The sequence below is a fragment of the Geotrypetes seraphini genome, chromosome 9 (assembly GCF_902459505.1).
Source record: "Geotrypetes seraphini chromosome 9, aGeoSer1.1, whole genome shotgun sequence".
Classification (NCBI taxonomy): domain Eukaryota; kingdom Metazoa; phylum Chordata; class Amphibia; order Gymnophiona; family Dermophiidae; genus Geotrypetes; species Geotrypetes seraphini.
This window is the reverse complement of record NC_047092.1, coordinates 98,052,096-98,071,426: the sequence shown is the minus strand read 5'-3', so window position 1 is coordinate 98,071,426 and position 19,331 is coordinate 98,052,096. Positions and strand designations below refer to the sequence as shown.

At 47.3% G+C, this 19,331-nt stretch overlaps 1 protein-coding gene across 9 annotated transcripts in view; it reads right to left on the bottom strand.

The window, feature by feature from the left end:
* YEATS2 (YEATS domain containing 2) overlaps positions 1–19,331 on the bottom strand; it is a 1,675,245-nt gene that overhangs the window by 1,189,498 nt on the left and 466,416 nt on the right. The window lies entirely within an intron of this gene.

Sequence of the window (19,331 nt, the reverse complement as noted above, 5' to 3'; positions counted from 1 at the left end):
ATAGATGCTGGCATTGTCATCTTGAAGCAGGGACATTAGATCATCTTTTATTCTATTGTCCATTCATATTAACATTTTGGAAATCAATTTGGCCCCAAATTAATAGGATGTTAGAAAATCCTGTAGCCTTGACATACGATACAATTCTATTTGGTACTGCAATGAGAACTCGAAGTCAAATTTCATCAAATAACAACAAACTTTTATTTATAATGACTGGAGTAGCAGTACAGCAAATTACACATAATTGGAAAAATTATGAAAGATTGAACTATAATTTTTGGTGGAACTCAGTTTGCCATATATATAAAATGGAATGTACATTTGCAACACAAAAAGGATATATAGATAAATTCAAAAAGATTTGGGGACCATTAACAAAATATTGCAATAATTGAATTTCATTTTCTCATAGTAAGAAAATAGTTAAAGAAGGAAGGGAGGGAGGGATATGGGAGGGAGATTTATTCTCTTTATTATAAATATAAATAAAAAATTATTAATAGAAGATATTCTTACATGAAAACAATATAATAAAGGGAGGAAAAAAAGGTTCAAAAAATTTTTAAAAAATAATTGATAAAACCATTACAATATATATGTTATATGACTTTATAAGAAAAATAATTACAATTATATGATATATAAAATCATAAGAAAAATAAGATAAGAAATGTTATGTATAAAATACATTATAGAAATATCAAGTGTATTGTTAAGATAATTGTATGTAAATTTATGACACTTGTTGTTAAATGAAAAAATCAATAATAAAAAAAATAATATAAATTTTTCTCAACACATCTAATATACTACTTTATCCTAAAGCAAAAAAATAAAATAAAATAAAATATACATTTTTTCCTACAAAAAAAAAAAAAAGAAGAAGGAGTGACTAAATTCAATTCATGTGACTTGCGAGAACTGACTGCAGCCAATCAGGGAGCGGCGCCAGACCAAGCAATATGCGCCTGCCTTCTGCGCCGTTCTGCCCGAAAAGAAGAATAGCCTTCCGGCGAGGGAAACAGGCAAGAGCAGGGAAAGCTCCAAAGGACTTCAAAAAAAGGTACCAAGGGGGGATGCCTACAGGGAGGATGTCTGCCTCTACTGAATACGGGTTTTTTGCTCTATAAGACCCTGTCCTGGCCTACCACTAGACCACCAGAGGGGGTACAGGGCAGGATGGTGGAAATTTTTTTCTTGGGTTTTCCTCCTCTACAGGTGGGTGCATCTTATAGAGCGAAAAATACGGTATCTAAAATTCCAAGATTGCTGCAGTTAAGAAATTTGCAACCAAAAATGTTAATAAAACGCAGTAACTGAATCAAAAAATTGCGAAATTAGGATTTTCTACATGGGGGACACAGAGAAACATGCAGAAACCCCTAAATTCCTGAAATTCAGACTTCCCCCGATTTACTTCATAGGCTGTAACAGCCTTATTGTGCTGAGCATGTGCTGCAGCCTGTCTCAGCTCTTCACAGTAGCTGGAAAGGAGAAGAATCACTGCCTCAAGCTGAGAATGCCTCTTCAATAATGATCTTTGGGCTGCCAGCCAGGCACAGTGCTTGACTGTATCCCCACCCCTGCAGATCAACAGATGTGTGTACAGAAAGGGGGGGAGACACCCTGTGAGCCACCACTGAGCCAACTCAAGGTACCCCACATCCTGCACTCAAACCCTGCAAGGCAGTAGGTAAGTGATAAATGCAGAGATAGCCCCGAGCTCCACAAACACTTGTGCAGGATGGCTAACAGGTACCACCAGGATCTGGCGTTGCAATAGAGTGTTGGAACTGGGGTGAGCGAGTCTGAAGCAAGGTTGGAGAGATTTGCGGAGGGAACAGGCTTTAGGGATGCGTGGTTAACTCTTCGAGGGTTTTTTTTTTTGGAGGGATGGTTTCTGGAGCGGAGTGTATTGTTAAGATAATTGTATGTAAATTTATGACACTTGTTGTTAAATGAAAAAATCAATAAAAAAAAAAAGTAATATAAATTTTTCTCAACACATCTAATATACTACTTTATCCTAAAGCAAAAAAATAAAATAAAATATACATTTTTTCCTACAAAAAAAAAAAAAGAAGAAGGAGCTGGCTGAGTGACTAAATTCAATTCATGTGACTTGCGAGAACTGACTGCAGCCAATCAGGGAGCGGCGCCAGACCAAGCAATATGCGCCTGCCTTCTGCGCCGTTCTGCCCGAAAAGAAGAATAGCCTTCCGGCGAGGGAGACAGGTAAGAGCAGGGAAAGCTCCAGATGTTAAAGTCAATTGAGGGGTCGGGAAGGTTGGGGGGGAGGAGGTTTCAAGCAGGGGGTGGTGTAGGGAGAAGAGCAGAGCAGGAGGAGAAGGAGCCATGAAGGCGGCTTCATGGTGAAGGTAAGTTTCTGTTTTTTTGTTTTTTGTTTGTTTGTTTGGGAGGGCTTTATTGGGGGAAGAGCTAGGTAGTTTGTGTCAAAAGAGTAGAAGGTCGAGATGTAGCCCGATCTTAGAGGAGGGTGGACTATGAAACTAGACTGGATAAGCTGCAGGATAGTGAACTGGGTAGTCTGCTAGGATTATGAACTGAATGATCAGCAGTAGGTGGGGTGAGGATCAGAACAGCTGGAGGATCAAACTTGGTAGCAGGGTAATAACATGTAGGAGTAATAAGTGGCAATTAGAAACAATAAATGAGGTAAAAATCAGGACAACTGGAGATCAAGGTAAAAATTGGATAAATAGGCAGCTGGATGTGGCTGCTTGCTAGAGTTGGCTCTCCTGTGTCGGGAGGGGGGTGGAGCAGGGCTCCCACACTCCTCTCCTGGATGAAGAGGGGGCCTGAGGAAAAGGCAGGCTCCTCCGATGTGGCTGCTTGGTAGAGTCGGCTCTCCTGTGTCGGGAGGGGGGCGGAGCAGGGCTCCCACGCTCCTCTCCTGGATGCAGAGGGGGCCTGAGGAAAAGGCTGCAGCTTTCAGCTGCAGACCGGAGTCTGATTCTTCTCTATGCAGGAAGAGCTGAAACCAAGGTGAAAGCTCCAAGCAATGAAAACACCAAATAAAATCAGAAAAAGAGAGCAGAACAGAAACACTCCTGGTTCACGTGCACAAGGGAAAAACTGCAGGTGGCAGTAGAGCTCACTTTGAAGTAGAAGGGACACAGAAAAACCCCCAGAGGGGATTCCTTCTGCAGATGGTTCGTGACCATGGGGAGATAACCTGCTTGTCTAGAATGACACACCTATTGCACTGGAGAAGTTATTCCCTTTTTGCTTGTAGAAGAAATATATCAGCATGATTAAAAACTACATGACAGAGGAGGCAGTCCTGGAAAGTTCTGAGGCATTCCAGATTGTTCACTATTCTAGAAGATTGATGGTATGGCATTTCTCCTGTTGGGACCAGAAACCCTATGTGTGGAGGCCATGGAGATGAGCCCTCCAACCTACCTTGAAGACATGTGAACTCAAAACGTTCTGATAGGAAGAGGACCACAATTCAAGTCTCCACTTGTGTGGAAACATTCATCACAGCAAAAAAGGGGCAAAGTGCATGAGTAACTTGGACATGGTCTGAAAGACTACAGAGAAAGTCCTTTGAGGTACGTAAATGAGTCGAGCTGATGCTGTGACCTGGGCAGTGGAAGCCATGTGACTTAAAAAACAGAAGCTGATGATCAGATACTCATCTGAAGTTGGAAATCTGTTTGGATAGAGTTATTTATTGCTCTTTCTTTGCTGAGGTAGAAAAGCTCATCCCTGAATGGTGTCAAGAAGGGTTCCTATGAACTCCAAGATCAGCACTGGTTGATTTGTGATAATTGATTACAAAGCCAATGAGCATTAGGACATGGAGGCCGAACATCTGCTGGGAGACTGTTTTGATTAACTAGTTGTGAGGTAGGGAGGAGACATGAATAGCCCTGAGATGGTCACCAGCACTACCACCAAGCATTTTGTGAATATAGAAGGAGGAGATACCTAGGTGAAGAAGGAATCCCAGAGATACCATGTAAAAATTTCTATTGAAGTTATTGATTATATTCCAAAAGAAGAGAACCAGTCAAACTCCCTCATCTCTTTTTTTTTTTGTGTGTGTGTGGGGGGGGGGGTGGAGGCGTGGTATGCAGAGTACCTGGAATAGAACCCTCAACGTCTTTCCAAAAGAGGATTCTATGGCTTTATAGGTGTAGCTATTGCACAGGAATCTGAGGATATCTGGAATTAGAACCGTTGTAACACAGGCATAGCCATGAGAATGTCTCTTGGAGGAAAAATCTGTGTATCCCTAACGACATCTGCGGGAGAGGAATGAAGAATAATTCGACTCCGTCTAGACGTCCAGCAAGACTTGCGCACAGGGAACAGCATAGCTCAGCAACACCTGAGTAGAGGTCATCTAGACCTATATCAACAAGAAGCTGGCCCTTGAAAAGACATCCGCTTAAGGTGATTCTTGAAACAGCACCCCCAGTCCAAAGACAGATCCAGAGTCCAGCACACAGACACTGCACCAGCACAGAATATATTAAACTCGAATGAGTTCATAAAGGGTGCCCAGCACCTAATCCACACCAACCAACACCAGCAGAGGACAGGAAAGCACAGTTACTTACCGTAACAGGTGTTATCCAGGGACAGCAGGCAGATATTCTTGACTGATGGGTGACGGCACCGACTGAGCCCCGATACGGACAATTTTAGAGTGATTGCACTCTAAGAACTTAGAAAGTTCCAGTAGGCCGCACCGCGCACGCGCGAGTGCCTTCCCGCCCGACAGAGGCGCGCGGTCCCCAGTTAGGATAAGCCAGCTAAGAAGTCAACCCGGGGAGGTGGGAGGGACGCAAGAATATCTGCCTGCTGTCCCTGGATAACACCTGTTACGGTAAGTAACTGTGCTTTATCCCAGGACAAGCAGGCAGCATATTCTTGACTGATGGGTGACCTCCAAGCTAACAAAAAGAGGGATGGTGGGAAGGTTGGCCATTAGGAAAACAAATTTTGCAAAACAGATTGGCCGAAGTGTCCATCCCGTCTGGAGAAAGCGTCCAGACAATAATGAGATGTGAAAGTATGAACTGAGGACCAAGTAGCAGCCTTGTAGATTTCCTCAATAGGAGTGGAACGGAGGAAAGCTACAGATGCTGCCATGGCTCGGACTCTATGGGCCGTGACAGAACCTTCCAGTGTCAGTCCGGTCTGAGCATAACAGAATGAAATGCACGCTGCCAGCCAATTAGACAACATACGTTTAGAAACAGGACGTCCCAATTTATTCAGATCAAAGGACAGAAAGAGTTGGGGAGATGATCTGTGGGGCTTAGTGCAGTCTAAATAGTAAGCTAGAGCCCTCTTACAGTCCAAAGTATGCAGAGCCTGTTCCCCTGAATGTGAGTGAGGTTTCGGAAAGAAGACAGGCAAAACAATGGATTGGTTGAGATGGAAATCAGAAACAATTTTAGGAAGAAACTTTGGGTGCGTACGCAGAACCACCTTGTCGTGATGGAATACTGTAAAAGGTGGGTCCGCAACTAGTGCATGAAGCTCACTGACCCTCCTGGCAGAGGTAAGGGCAATAAGAAAAAGAACCTTCCAAGTGAGAAACTTGAAAGAAGCGGTAGCCAAAGGTTCAAATGGAGGTTTCATTAAGACGGAAAGAACCACATTGAGATCCCAGATAACAGGAGGGGCTTTAAGAGGTGGTTTAACATTAAAAAGACCCCGCATGAACCTGGACACCAAGGGATGAGCTGAGAGGAGTTTTCCATGGACTGGCTCATGAAAAGCAGCAATAGCACTGAGGTGGACTCTGATTGAAGTAGACTTGAGGCCAGAGTCAGATAAAGAAAGAAGATAATCCAACAAGGGTTCCACTGCAAGGGAAGTGGGATCATGATTAGAGAATGAAACGGTGACAAAATTCATCACCATTCCCGTCCCCGCGGATAACCACGGTAAACCATCTTCATGTCATTCTTTAAGGAGAGAGGGAAGAATCAGAGTATGAATAGCCACAACCACTGACTCGCAAGCTTTGCTTTGAAGAATGCTGGTGTAGAAGGACTGAGGCTGAAATAGACACTAAAAAATGATATGGGATTATTTCCCGCGGTTATCCGCGGGGATGGGAACAGTGATGAATTTTGTCACCGTGTCATTCTCTAATCATGATGATGAAGAAAGCACCAGGAGGAAAACCTTGTCCACTTCTGATGGTAACATTGTAGAGTGACCGGTTTCCTGGAGGCATTCAGAATGGAAAGAACGGGCTGAGACAAAAGAGTATCATGAGAAGTCAGCCCTGGAGGTTGGGATGTAGAAGGGTCTCCTGATGCTGCGTAAGCAGAGAAGGAAACAGTGGAAGAAGAAAAGGCTCCCTGGAACTGAGTTGAAGTAGAAGGGAGAACCAATATTGCCTGGGCCACCGTGGAGCTATCAGAATCATGGTGGCTCGTTCCCTCTTGAGCTTGAACAAGGTTCTTAACATGAGCGGAAGAGGGGGGAAAGCGTACAGGAACAGGTTGGACCAGTCAAGAAAAAATGCATCCGCTGTTAGACAGTGAGGAGAGTAAAGTCTGGAGCAGAATTGGGGCAAATGATGATTGTGAGGAGCTGCGAAGAGGTCCACCTGAGGAGTGCCCCATTGATCGAATATGGACTGGAGAGTTAAAGGATTGAGAGTCCATTCGTGAGGCTGGAGAATTCTGCTGAGCTTGTCTGCTAAGGAATTCTGTTCGCCTTGTATGTAGATAGCTTTCAGAAACAGATGGTGATCTACGGCCCAAGTCCAGATCTTCTGGGCTTCCTGGCATAAGAGGCGAGAGCCTGTTCCACCCTGCTTGTTGATGTAATACATCGCAACCTGATTGTCTGTGCAAAGTAGGAGGACTTGAGGGAAGAGAAGATGTTGAAAAGCCTTGAGGGCATAAAACATCGCTCTTAGTTCCAGGAAGTTGATGTGATGTTTCATTTCCTGGGCTGTCCAAAGTCCTTGAGTTTGGAACTCGTTCAAATGAGCTCCCCAGGCGTAAGGGGAGGCATCGGTGGTGATGATAAGTTGATGAGGAGGTAGATGGAACAGAAGACCTTTGGAGAGATTTGAGGATATCAACCACCATTGAAGAGATTGACGAAGAGATGATGTCACAGATATGTGTCGTGAGCAAGGATCCGTCGCTTGGGACCACTGGGTAGCTAGGGTCCATTGAGGAGTGCGTAGATGGAGACGTACAAAAGGCGTGACATGAACTGTAGAGGCCATGTGACCTAAGAGTATCATCATTTGTTTGGCAGATATGGAACGCTGATGAAGAACCTGCTGACATAGAGATTGGAGAATGTGCAGACGGTTGGACGGCAGGAAAGCTCTCATGAGGACTGTGTCCAGCACTGCTCCAATGAACTGAAGTCTCTGAGTGGGGACAATATGAGATTTGTACATAAAAAGTACATAAAAAGAACACCATTCTTTCCCTTATATTAATCTGTAGTGTGTTTTTCTGGCTTTAGCTACATTTATATTTAGATTTTTATTCACCAGTTTTTTCGCACGCTTCCATTGGGTGTGGCCTTAACTAACACATATGCTTGTATCTAACTAGAAGTACCCAGAATCATACGAAAAACAGGCACTTTTGTAGAAAAACTTCACAAAAATACTGCACCATCATGTTCTGCTATCCATTCCATTACCGTCCCATAAACATCACCCCCTATTTGTCACGAGCCACTACTCCTCACTTGGTCATTTTAAAAAGTAGCTCGCAAGCTAAAAAAGTATGGACACATCTGCTGTACTGTCTTGAAGAAAAATTTGGCCTCTGAAAGCTAATTGAAAAATTGATTAGTCCAAAAAATGATATTTTCTTATTTCTCATTATTTGTTTTATTTCTTTTTGTTAATTTGTAAAGTGGTGATTGTTATATAGCAGTTTTTTTTCAAATTTACATCTACTGTCTTTATATTTTGCACAGTATTAGAGGATGTGTCACTGTTTCTGTGGTGTTGCATTGTATGCAGAGTCTGGTTTCTTGGTTCAGTTTAACTTTTGTCTACATAGTTCTATTTTTAGTTTGTAATTATTCCATATTGGGTGAGGGTGTATCTGTCTGTGTGTATGAAAAGGACATGGCTTTCTGTTAGCAATGACTGTACAGATCAATTGACTGTGCAGAATCTGGCTTGTTTATTTTTACATTGAGCGTGTTGGTGTTCTAGTGCTCACTGCAGTGTTTAAGATGCTGCCTTTTCTTAGGTGCACCCTTGTTGTGTGGATTATTACTAAATCCGGGTCTCCAAAAAGGAGAATCTAAATGGGCCACCGTGTGCGCGGATCGCCGGACAAGATGGACCACGGTCTGATCCGGTGAAGGCATTTCTTATGTTCTTATATAAAGGAGGGGGGTTGTTAAAAATGTTCAGCACTGGCTGTCATATATACTAGGTACGGCAAAACCAAAGTGGAATTGTCCAATCAGAATGGTGCACAAAAAAGTGTCTTTCAACTCATCTGATAAATTCAATATCTTTATTCATTCAAAGTAACTTTACTGTTGATGTAGGTGTTGTCTCACCCCCCCACACACTATAAAGAATTAAATTAAAGTTGTATTAACATCAAGCAGCTTTCATTATAATGACATTATAAGCAAATAAAAATAAAATATTTTTAATACATTGCTAATTATTACCTGCTTCTTTACCTAAACTGTTTTGCCCTAGCTCTCACTTTGCACCACACTTCCCCCTCCATATTCGCGAATTCCGTATCTACAGATTCACTTATTCGCGGTTTTAAACCAAAAAATGCATTTTCATTTTCAGGCTATTTTAAGCCCTGAAAGCATTCCCTTAAGCCTTACCTGGTGATATAGCGGGTTTTTGGGGGCAGGAACGATCTTCCCACGCTCTTGCTCTGTGCAGATCGCTCACAGGAAATGGCTTGAAAGACTATGGGAGCTCAAGGCAGCCATTTCCTGTGAGCAGATCACGCCTGCCTAAAAACCCACTAGACAACCAGGTAAGGCTTAAGGGGGGGCTTTCAGGGCTTAAAATAGCTGGGGGAAGCAGGGGATAGGGGCAGAACCGGTCCAAATATTATTCACGGTTTTTTAATATTTGCAGGCCGGCTCTGCCCCTAACCCTTGCGAATACGGAGGGGGAAGTATACAGCAAAAAAGTAGCAGATAAAGATCAATCACACAGGTCTCCTTCAAGGCTTAGTAACACCTCTCCATAAATTATGTGGAAGAGGTCTGGAAGTGGGGATCGCATCTATTTCATATCCTCAGTGAGACCTCAGGAAGGAACCTAGTGATGAAAACATTATTAGAGGTGCTGTAGAGCCATTTCTTGTATGACTGGATGAGCTATATTTATCTTTTTTTTTTAGTTGTTTAAATTCATACAGAAATAAATGGCTAGATTGAACCTAATGACTTCATTAACGCATTTCCCTTTTTTAAACCTCTATACCATTTGAAAGAGGGCAAATATCTAATTGCCTTCTAGAAGTGGATACTTCTTAAATTTAGTAAAAATATTCTGGCACAAGTGTCAAACCTTAAAAATGGAAGTCATATTGAGCATTGGAAAATAATAATAATTAACTAATAAAAATAGTACACATTTAGGGCTCTTTTTACTAAGCTGCGATAGCGGTTTTAGTGTGCACTTAGCACGTGCAGAATTGCCGTGCGCACTAGACGCTAACGGCAGCATTGAGCTGGCGTTAGTTTTCCTGCGTAGTGCGGGGTTTGCGCACGCTAAAAACACTAGCACACCTTAGTAATAAGGGGGTTAATTTTCCCCACCACCAAATTTCCCCATCCCACCCCACCCGGCTACTTTTTCATGCCACATAAGAACATAAGAAGTTGCCTCCGCTGGGGCAGACCAGAGGTCCAACCTGCCCAGCGGTCCGCTCTAGCGGCGGCCCATCAGGCCTAATTGCCTGAAGAGTGTCCCTGACTAATTTTGTAACTGCCTCTAATCCTATCTGTACCCCTCAATCCCTTTGTCCTCCTGGTACCTGCCCAGACCCTCTTTGAAGCCCTGTAGCGTGTTCCTGCTTATCACGTCCTCCGGTAGCGCGTTACATGTATCCACCACCCACTGAGTGAAAAAGAACTTCCTGGCGTTTGTTCTAAACCTTTCCCCTTTCAATTTCTCAGAGTGCCCCCTTGTACTTGTGGTTCCCCTTAATTTGAAAAATCTGTCCCTGTCTATTCTTTCTATGCCCTTCATGATCTTGAAGGTTTCTATCATGTCTCCTCTAAGTCTCCGCTTTTCCAGGGAGAAAAGCCCCAGCTTCTTCAGTCTGTCATTATATGAGAGGTCTTCCATACCCTTTATTAGCTTAGTTGCTCTTCTCTGGACTCTCTCAAGTACCGTCATGTCCTTCTTGAGGTATGGCGACCAGTACTGGACACAGTACTCCAGGTGTGGGCGTACCATTGCACGATACAGCCACTCGGCTGTAAAATATTTCTGGGGAGAACACTGCCTAGTATAATATTTTAACAGCAATTTTTATTTGTGTTTTATGAAAAGTATGTTTTATTAAATTTTCAGTTCAGAACACAAAATCAAGAACACAGTGTAGTATACATTTGACCAAATGAGTACAACAATCCATACCAAAACACTCCCATCCCCCCAACCCACCCCCCCCACCCCTCAAATAATAATTCACCCAAGATGCTAAAAACATCACAACCCAGTGTGTCATATACCAGTGGAGATCAAACATTCAACAAGTGGCTTCGAGCTCTAGGTGTCAAGGTGTTCCAGAATGGCTCCCAGCATGAACAGTATGCTTTCCCCAACACTGAGTCCCAGGAAGAGAAGCGCAAGCGCTCCATAGAAGCATGTTGGAGCATCAATACACGCCAATGTGTCAGCGTAGGCGTATCCGAAGTTATCCAGCAATGAAGCACCACTTTCTTCCCCAAAAGGATGGCGCGGTCCAAAAAATTCCTGAAGCCCCTCGGAGAAGCTCTGGGAAGGGACTCCAATGTGAACAGCATTATTGGAGAAAAAAGATAAGAATAGCTCCACATTCCCGCTATGTGGCGATGTACATGGTACCAAAATCGCTGCACCCTCTCACAAGACCAAAATTGATGTCCAAGCGTAGCGGGAGAATGATGACATTTTAAGCAGCAGTCAGAATCACTCAAGGACGCCCGATACATGTAGGAAGGCGATCTATAGAGTCGCAGCAGAAACTTATAATTCATTTCAATGAGTGTCACTTGTGGAGTCAAGCGTGCTGTTTTGTGGAGACTTCTCTTTATGACTGATCCAGAGATTTCACAGGATAAATCCATCGACCATTTACTGGCATAAAAGTCGTAAGAAAGTTCGCCCAAGCACTCCTGCAGATGACGATGATGAAAGCGAAGCGGAATCTGCACCTGGGCTGACAGACTCAAAGCTTCAGAGATCAATTCCATGCACCTATCAGTGAGACAGTCCCTCGGCAGTGTGCGTATATATGAGGACAATTGATGATAAGAATACCAGGACTGAGGAGTCCAGTGAGTTTCTCTTTGAAGAGACTCCAGCGTTCTCAATTCTCCATTAGAGCGAACCATTTGAAATAAGTAGCAGTTAGAGGGCCGAGACCAAATAGAAGCAGGCCCAGAGAAAAGTCCAGGAAGAAAGTCTCCGTTGCCCCGCAAAGGCAGATATGGTGTTACAGTGGATGAGATAGGAATATGTTGACAGAGAATCCTCCACAGACGTCTCAACGGCTGAAGAAAAAGGCGCCAGGCCGCCAATGACTTTCGGGGTAAACGTTTGGTGTGTAGCAGATAGCTAAAGTGGTAGGGATCACAAAGAGATAGTTCCTGAGTTGTCGCTGAAAAGTGATGGGTACCACGAAACCAATCGTTCAAATGTCTCATCTGACAAGCCTGCGATAGCCGACGGAGACTTCGCAATCCCAAGCCTCCTCTGTCTCTTGGTCGAGTCATATGAGATAAAGACATCCTCGCCCTCTTCCCATTCCACAGATAAAGTTGTAATTGTTTCCCCACCTCTTTATCATGTTTAACCGAAAGCAACACAGGCAACATTTGAAATACATACAACCATTGAGGCACCAATGCCATATTATATAATGCTATCCGCCCCAGCAATGAAAGCGGGTACGCCCTCCAATTGTGCAGTTTTTGCTTCGTGACATTTAAAAGAGGTTCTATATTCAAAGAGTATAGTTGAGTAAGGTCAGGAGAAATAAGTATTCCCAAGTATTTCAGACATCCCGATGCCCACGTAAGAGGAAAGGGTCCCCTCCAATCAATCGGGATATCCGAAGATAATGGCAACACCATTGATTTTTGTTTGTTTAGGATCAATCCAGAGTACATGCTGTATTCATCCAGAAGATCCAAAGCCCGTTTAAGAGATCTTTGTGGATCACTCAATGTCAGTAAGAGGTCATCCGCAAAGGCCAAAACTCGTAACTGGGAATCACCCTCTGGCAGGCCCTGTAAATCCGCGTCACCGAGAAGGGAACGTAAAAAGGGATCCAGATAGAGAAGAAAAAGAAGAGGGGAGAGCGGACTTCCCTGACGAGTACCCCTGGCTATTGGAAATGGTGACGTTCGAGTTCCGTTAATCAGTATGCTAGCAGTAGGGTCTTTATATAACAAGCGGACCATCTCATAATACCAACCCTCAATTCCCATGTAGGAGAGCACCTGGAAAAGAAAATTCCAATTGACCTGATCAAAAGCCTTAGCAGCATCAAGGCCTACCATAATCCCCTTAACGCCCTGGTCTTGCGCACGCTGTATCGCAGTTAACAACCGGCGAACGTTAAGAACAGAGTGCCGCTGCTTTACAAAGCCAACCTGTTCCGGGACAATCAGATGTGGTAATAAATGCGCCAACCTATTGGCCAATATTTTGTCCAAAATCTTAAGATCTACGTTAATAAGAGAAATCGGACGATACGATTCAAGGTCTCCCTCCGGCTTTCCCGGCTTTGGTATTAAGGTTATATGTGCATGGTTCGCGCCAGCAGGGAACCCGCCCCCCTCCAAGGCCGCCGTGTAATAGGCTGCTAACGGCCCACATACTGATGGAAATAAAAGTTTATAAAATTCGGGAGAATACCCGTCTGGCCCCGGAGAGGTGCCTTGTTTAAGTTGTTTCACCGCTTCCTGGAGCTCCTTCCCCTGTATAGGCCTATTCAAGTGGAGACATTCCTGAGATGATAACCTGGGCACACCCGCATCTACCAAATAATCCACAACCTCTGGGCCCTCTAACGTTTCCCTTGTAGCGTAAAAGGAGGCATAATAAGCGCGAAAACCCTCCGCTATCTCAGGTGTAGTAGTCACCTCTACTCCCGAGGGAAGGAGGATGCGAGAGATATGGCGATTGGGTCGCTGTGTCCTTGTCAATGCTGCCAGCAATCTACCATGCTTATTTCCAAAGGAGTAATAATGAAATTTAGCATGAGAAAGGTATCGCTGCGTACGTTCGTGCAAGAGCGTGTTCAAAGCAATTTGCGCTGCGGTCATCGCCTCTCTCGATAGAGAAGAGGGATGAGCTAGGTATGTCCGCTTAGACGCACGATATTCCTTTTCCAATCTCAAAATCCCTTGAGAAATTCTTTTTCTCTGAGCCACGACATAGGATATGATATCCCCTCTAAGGACCGATTTAGCTGCCTCCCAAAACAATAATGGTGTGTCAACGTGTTGTGCATTAAAGTGGACATAGTCATCCCATTTTGTCTGAAGGTAAGCAATAAAGTCAGAATGTTTGGTCATATAAGAGGGAAAGCGCCAGAACCCCCGGGATGGTAAGCCATCACCATGAAGAATATCAACCCAAATAGGACAATGGTCCGACACAGAAAGCGGGCCAATCTCCGCCAAATGAACCTGCGAAAAAGAGATTGTGGAAAGCAATATGTAGTCTATTCGAGAGAATGTATTGTGTGCCCTTGATTGGTGTGTGAAATCGTGTTCCATAGGGTGTAAAAGACGCCAGGGGTCGGACAAAGCCAAAGTATCACACAAGTAAGGAACCCCTCTAGTTATACTAGATGACTGAGAAGTACCCGGTCCCGTTCTATCTAAGTCTGGGTCCATGACTTGATTTAAATCTCCCAGTAATATCAGAGGAGTGTCTGGGTCCCGAAGCCCATGGCGAACCAGAGAAGAAAAGAAAGCGTGGTCATAATGATTTGGGGCATACACCACCAACAGGTGATAGGAGTGGCCAGACATAGTAATTTTACACAAGAGGGTTCTCCCCGCTTCATCTCCAAATATACGTTCCACCCTACCCGGGAATCCCTTCCTTATCAATAGTGCCACCCCTGCCTTCTTATTAGGCGATGAAACTGAGATTACCTGCCCCACCCACCCCTTCTGTAATTTTGCATGTTCCAATTCCGTAAGTCTGGTTTCCTGCAGACATGCCAGGTCAGCGTGATGATGTTTAAGGCGCTGGAGTAGCTTCGTTCTTTTTATTGGGGACGTGATACCACCCACGTTCCACGACACTATCCTAAAAGTTTTACCCCCCATTTACCACAAAGAATGCACCATTAGAAGCAGAGTCAACATAAATTCCTCTCGGGCACCCAGCCCTCACCCAAGAGGAAAGTGGAAAATCCCCACCAGGTATTGCAGAAAAAAAATACAACTCAAAAAAGCAAAGACACACTGGAATGTTCTGTGAATAATCCCCCTTTTCCCTCCCCATCCCCCCAACCCCAATCCCTCTCCCTCCCAACAAGCCCCCCAAACCCCCACCTCTACCCATCCCAAACACTACTAATATTCCTAATGCCAACCGGGCAACAGGAAGGAAGATCACAATTATGAAGCCATCAAAGCCCCATCCCTAACTTTAAACAAGTAGTCAGATAAAGAGACATAAACTACAGCCTGCCCTGTAAAGCAAACCTGAAACCACCTTTTTAAGTCAGTTAGTGCTAGAAACCAGCATGTCCAGAGTATTCAAGGTGGAGAAGAGGAGGAGGGCTCCAGGTGATTAATAAAGTCTCCAGCTAAAGGTGCAGAGTCGAAAACGTGCCATTTTCCGTTGTGTTGAATTTTTAATACTGCCGGATATAAAAACATAAAGCGTCGTTTCTGTTCGACCAGTTGAGCACAGAGGGGGTGAAACGCTCTCCGCTTATCCGTTAAGGCCGCTGAATAGTCCTGGCCAATCCGCACTGGATGGGATTCGTAGGTCAAGGAGGCTCTCTTTGAGCGGTAGGCTCTCAGCAGTTCAACTTTGTGCCGGTAATTATGAAGTTTCCCGATCACCACTCTCGGCCGCTGGTCCGCCCCAACACGGGAGCCCACCCGATGTACCCGCTCAAACCTTGCAGGACCCAGAGATGCAGGCATCGGCAGCTCACTGGCCAGCCACGACTCCAATACAGAAAGAAGTACTGAATCAGAAATTTGCTCCGGTAAGCCTATAAATCTTAAGTTGTCTCTGCGCGATCTGTTCTCCAGATCCTCGAGTTTTTCCTGGTGGGAATGTAGCTGGGCTTTGAGCGTCGCGACATCAGACGCCATGGAGGTGGCCTCGTCCTCTACCGTCGAAACTCTGGTTTCTAGAGCTGTAACACGCATGGAGTGATCTTCCAAAAGCGACTCCAATTTGTTAAGTTGTAGTGAAATCTGCTCCATACGAGGATCCAAGGCTTGCAGTATGACTTGTTGAAATTCCGTGCGCATTTCGGATGTAAACATCGGGTTAGTTGCACGAGGCTCCTCCGCCATTTTTTCCTCTCCAGCTTTGGCCTTCTCGCGGTCTTTTTTTGCGGTTTTGGAGGTCATGGCAGGCTGCGATCTCGCCAAGAATCTGTCCATGTAATTGCAAGCCAGAAAGCTGATAAAGATTTTAGTGTTCCCGCCGAGTTTGTCTCAAATAATGAATGTTGAGGGAACAGGGCTCTGGAGCTGGCGAGAGGTGCTGCCGACCAGCTCACAGCATCACGTGATCCTCTTTTATTTGTGTTTTAAAAGCTTTCTTTTATTATGGCTGTAAACCGTTTAGAAATTTGAATTAGCAGTATAAAAAATGTTTTAATAAACTTGAAACTTGAAACTACTACTCAAAAGAGTCCAGAGAAAAGCAACTAAGATGGTTAAGGGGCTGGAGGAAGTGCTGTACAGTGAAAGATTAGAGAAACTGGGCCTTTTCTCCCTCAAACAGAAGAGATTGAGAGGGGACATGATCGAAACATTCAAGGTACTGAAGGGAATAGACTTAGTAGATAAGGCCAGGTTGTTCACCCTCTCCAATGTAGGGAGAACGAGAGGGCACTATCTAAAGTTGAAAGGGGATAGATTCCGTACAAATGTAAGGAAATTCTTCACCCAGAGAGTGGTGGAAAAGTGGAACGCTCTTCCAGAGTCTGTTATAGGGTAAAACAAGCAGCAGCCACATCGGAGGAGCCTGCCTTTTCCTCACGCCCCCTCTGCATCCAGGAGAGGAGCGTGGGAGCCCTGTTCTGCCCCCCTCCCGATACAGGAGAGCCGACTCTAGCAAGCAGCCACATCGGAGGAGCCTGCCTTTTCCTCAGGCCCCCTCTGCATCGAGAAGAAGAGAGTGGGAGCTCTGCTCCGCCCTCCTCCCGACACAGGAGAGTCGACTCTAGCAAGCAGCCACATCGGAGGAGCCTGCCTTTTCCTAAGGCCCCCTCTGCATCCAGGATAGAAGCGTGGGAGCCCTGCTCCGCCCCCCTCCCGACACAGGAGAGCCGACTCTAGCAAGCAGCCACATCGGAGGAGCCTGCCTTTTCCTCAGGCCCCCTCTGCATCCAGGAGAGGAGCGTGGGAGCCCTGCTCCGCCCCCCTCCCGACACAGGAGAGCCGACTCTAGCAAGCAGCCACATCGGAGGAGCCTGCCTTTTCCTCAGGCCCCCTCTGCATCCAGGAGAGGAGCGTGGGAGCCCTGCTCCGCCCCCCTCCCGACACAGGAGAGCCGACTCTAGCAAGCAGCAACATCGGAGGACTCTGCCTTTTCCTCAGGCCCCCTCTGCATCCGTGGGAGCCCTGCTCTGCCCCCTCCCGACACAGGAGAGCAGACTCTAGCAAGCAGCCACATCGGAGGAGCCTGCCTTTTCCTCAGGCCCCCTCTGCATCCAGGAGAGGAGCATGGGAGCCCTGCTCCGCCCCCCTCCCGACACAGGAGAGCCGACTCTAGCAAGCAGCCACATCGGAGGAGCCTGCCTTTTCCTCAGGCCCACTCTGCATCCAGGAGAGGAGCATGGGAGCCCTGCTCCGCCCCATCCCGACACAGGAGAGCCGACTCTAGCAAGCAGCCACATCGGATGAGCCTGCCTTTTCCTCAGGCCCCCCTCTGCATCCAGGAGAGGAGCGTGGGAGCCCTGCTCCGCCCCCCTCCTGACACAGGAGAGCCCACTCTAGCAAGCAGCCACATCGGAGGACTCTGCCTTCCTTTGCATCGAGGAGAGGAGCGTGGGAGCCCTTCTCCGCACTCCCTCCCGACACAGGAGAGCCGACTCTAGCAAGCAGCCACATCGGAGGAGCCTGCCTTTTCCTCAGGCCCCCTCTGCATCGAGAAGAGAGTGGGAGCTCTGCTCCGCCCTCCTCCCGACACAGGAGAGTCGACTCTAGCAAGCAGCCACATCGGAGGAGCCTGCCTTTTCCTAAGGCCCCCTCTGCATCCAGGAGAGAAGCGTGGGAGCCCTGCTCCGCCCCCCTCCCGACACAGGAGAGCCAACTCTAGCAAGCAGCCACATCGGAGAAGCCTGCCTTTTCCTTAGGCCCCCTCTGCATCCAGGAGAGGAGCGTGGGAGCCCTGCTCCGCCCCCCTCCCGACACAGGAGAGCCGACTCTAGCAAGCAGCCACATCGGAGGAGCCTGCCTTTTCCTCAGGCCCCCTCTGCATCCAGGAGAGGAGCGTGGGAGCCCTGCTCCGCCCCCCTCCTGACACAGGAGAGCCCACTCTAGCAAGCAGCCACATCGGAGGACTCTGCCTTCCTTTGCATCGAGGAGAGGAGCATGGGAGCCCTTCTCCGCACTCCCTCCCGACACAGGAGAGCCGACTCTAGCAAGCAGCCACATCGGAGGAGCCTGCCTTTTCCTCAGGCCCCCTCTGCATCGAGAAGAGAGTGGGAGCTCTGCTCCGCCCTCCTCCCGACACAGGAGAGTCGACTCTAGCAAGCAGCCACATCGGAGGAGCCTGCCTTTTCCTAAGGCCCCCTCTGCATCCAGGAGAGAAGCGTGGGAGCCCTGCTCCGCCCCCCTCCCGACACAGGAGAGCCAACTCTAGCAAGCAGCCACATCGGAGAAGCCTGCCTTTTCCTTAGGCCCCCTCTGCATCCAGGAGAGGAGCGTAGGAGCCCTGCTCCGCCCCCCTCCAGACACAGGAGAGCCGACTCTAGCAAGCAGCAACATCGGAGGACTCTGCCTTTTCCTCAGGCCCCCTCTGCATCCGTGGGAGCCCTGCTCCGCCCCCTCCCGACACAGGAGAGCAGACTCTAGCAAGCAGCCACATCGGAGGAGCCTGCCTTTTCCTCAGGCCCCCTCTACATCCAGGAGAGGAGCATGGGAGCCCTGCTCCGCACCCCTCCCGACACAGGAGAGCCGACTCTAGCAAGCAGCCATATCGGAGGAGCCTGCCTTTTCCTCAGGCCCCCTCTGCATCCAGGAGAGGAGCATGGGAGCCCTGCTCCGCCCCATCCCGACACAGGAGAGCCGACTCTAGCAAGCAGCCACATCGGATGAGCCTGCCTTTTCCTCAGGCCCCCCTCTGCATCCAGGAGAGGAGCGTGGGAGCCCTGCTCCGCCCCCCTCCTGACACAGGAGAGCCCACTCTAGCAAGCAGCCACATCGGAGGACTCTGCCTTCCTTTGCATCGAGGAGAGGAGCGTGGGAGCCCTTCTCCGCACTCCCTCCCGACACAGGAGAGCCGACTCTAGCAAGCAGCCACATCGGAGGAGCCTGCCTTTTCCTCAGGCCCCCTCTGCATCCAGGAGAGGAGCGTGGGAGCCCTGCTCCGCCCCCCTCCTGACACAGGAGAGCCCACTCTACCAAGCAGCCACATCGGAGGACTCTGCCTTCCTTTGCATCGAGGAGAGGAGCGTGGGAGCCCTTCTCCGCCCCCCCTCCCGACACAAGAGAGCCGACTCTAGCAAGCAGCCACATCGGAGGAGCCTGCCTTTTCCTCAGGCCCCCTCTGGATCCAGGAGAGGAGCATGGGAGCCCTTCTCCACCCCCCTCCTGACACAGAAGAGCCGACTCTAGCAAGCAGCCACATCGGAGGAGCCTGCCTTTTCCTGAGGCCCCCTCTGCATCGAGGAGAGGAGCATGGGAGCCCTGCTCCGCCCTCCTCCTGA